We start from the raw sequence: 2463 nt of genomic DNA, 5'->3' as shown, positions 1-2463 counted from the left end.
GGATATATCGGTTAGGATCACGGCTAAGGGTTTGAGGCCTTAGGAATCCGAGTTTAGAGTTTAGGGTTCCATGCTTACGGTTCAGGGTACACAGTCCACGGTTCGTTGTCCGGGATCATAGCTTAGGGGCCACGGCAAGGTGAGCCGGTCGGGTGGTTTCATGGTCTGGGGTCGTCAACGAGTTCACGGCTTCGGGTCCGGGTCCATGTGACTTAGGTTGGCCGGGTCGGGTTGACGGGGTTTCGGGTTTAGGGTTACCTGATTAGCGCTCCTGGTTTACGGTCCATGGCTTCTGGTGTACGCTCTGGGGTATGTCGGTTAGAGATCACGGCTTAGGGTTTGAGGGCTTAGGAATCTGGGTTTATGGTTTAGGGTTCCGTGCTTACGGTTCATGGTACACGGTCCAGAGTTTGTTGTCCAGGGGTTCATGGCTTAGGGGCCACGGCAAGGTGAGCCGGTCGGGTGGTTTCATGGTCCGGGGTCGTCAACAAGTTCATGGCTTCAGGTCTGGGTCCATGTGTCTTAGGTTGGCCGGGTCATTTTGTCGTGGTTTCAGATTTAGGGTTACCTGATTAGTGCTCCTGGTTTACGGTCCACGGCTTCTGGTGTACGCTCTGGGGTTTGCCGGTTAGGGATCATGGCTAAGGGTTTGAGGGCTTAGGAATCCGGGTTTAGGGTTTAGGGTTCCGTGCTTACAGTTCATGGTACACGGTCCACGGTTCGTTGTCCGGGGGTTCATGGCTTAGGGCACGCAAGGTGAGCCGGTCGGGTGGTTTCATGGTCCGGGGTCGTCAACGAGTTCATGGCTTCGGGTCTGGGTCCATGTGTCTTAGGTTGGCCGGGTCGTGTTGACATGGTTTCAGATTTAGGGTTACCTAATTAGCGGTCCTGGTTTACGGTCCACGGCTTCTGGTGTACGCTCTGGGGTTTGTCGGTTAGGGATCACGGCTAAGGGTTTTAGGGCTTAGGAATCCGGGTTTAGGGTTTAGGGTTTCGTGCTTACGGTTTATGGTACACGGTCCACGTTCGTTGTCCGGGGTTCATGGCCTAGGGGCCACGGCAAGGTGAGCCGGTCGGGTGGTTTCATGGTCCGGGGTCGTCAACGAGTTCATGGCTTCGGGTCCGGTCCATGTATCTTAGGTTGGCCGGGTCGGGTTGACGTAGTTTCGGGTTTAGGGTTACCTAATTAGTGCTCCTGATTTACGGTCCACGGCTTCTGGTGTTCGCTCTGGGGTATGTCGGTTAGGGATCACGGCTACGGGTTTGAGTGCTTAGGAATCCGGGTTTATGGTTTAGGGTTCCGTGGTTACAGTTCATTGTACACGGTTCACGGTTCGTTGTCCGGGGTTCATGGCTTAGGGGCCACGGCAAGGTGACCAGGTCGGGTGGTTTCATGGTCCGGGGTCGTCAACGAGTTCATGGCTTCGGGTCTGGGTCCATGTGTCTTAGGTTGGCCGGGTCAGGTTGACGTGGTTTCGGGTTTAGGGTTACCTGATTAGCGCTCCTGGTTTACGGTCCACGGCTTCTGGTGTACGCTCTGGGGTATGTCGGTTAGGGATCACAGCTAAGGGTTTGAGGGCTTAGGAATCCGGGTTTATGGTTTAGGGTTCCGTGCTTACGGTTCATGGTACACGGTCCACGGTTCGTTGTCCGGCGGTTCATGGCTTAGGGGCCACGGCAAGGTGAGCCGGTCGGGTGGTTTCATGGTCAGGGGTCGTCAACGAGTTCATGGCTTCGGGTCCGGGTCCATGTGTCTTAGGTTGGCCGGGTCAGGTTGACGTGGTTTCGGGTTTAGGGTTACCTGATTCGCGTTCCTGGTTTACGGTCCACGGCTTCTGGTGTACGCTCTTGGGTATGTCGGTTAGGGATCACGGCTAAGGGTTTGAGGGCTTAGGAATCCGGGTTTAGGGTTTAGGGTTTCGTGCTTACGGTTCATGGTACACGGTCCACGGTTTGTTGTCCGGGGGTTCATGGCTTAGTGGCGACGGCAAGGTGAGCCGGTCGGGTGGTTTCATGGTCCGGGGTCGTCAACAAGTTCACGGCTTCGGGTCCGGGTCCGTGTGACTTAGGTTGCCGGGTCGGGTTGACGTGGTTTCGGGTTTAGGGTTACCTGATTAGCGCTCCTGGTTTACGGTCCACGGCTTCTGGTGTACGCTCTGGGGTATGTCGGTTAGAGATCACGGCTATGGGTTTGAGGGCTTAGGAATCTGGGTTTAGGGTTTAGGGTTCCGTGCTTACGGTTCATGGTACACAGTCCACGGTTCGTTGTCCAGGGGTTCATGGCTTAGGGGCCACGGCAAGGTGAGCCAGTCGGGTGGTTTCATGGTCCGGGGTCGTCAACGAGTTCATGGCTTCGAGTCTGGGTCCATGTGTCTTAGGTTGGCCTGGTCGTTTTGACGTGGTTTCAGATTTAGGGTTATCTGATTAGCTGTCCTGGTTTACGGTCCACGGCTTCTGGTGTAC

The sequence above is a fragment of the Arachis hypogaea genome, chromosome 11 (genome assembly GCF_003086295.3).
Source record: "Arachis hypogaea cultivar Tifrunner chromosome 11, arahy.Tifrunner.gnm2.J5K5, whole genome shotgun sequence".
Lineage (NCBI taxonomy): Eukaryota > Viridiplantae > Streptophyta > Magnoliopsida > Fabales > Fabaceae > Arachis > Arachis hypogaea.
Note: the sequence above shows the minus strand (reverse complement) of the source record.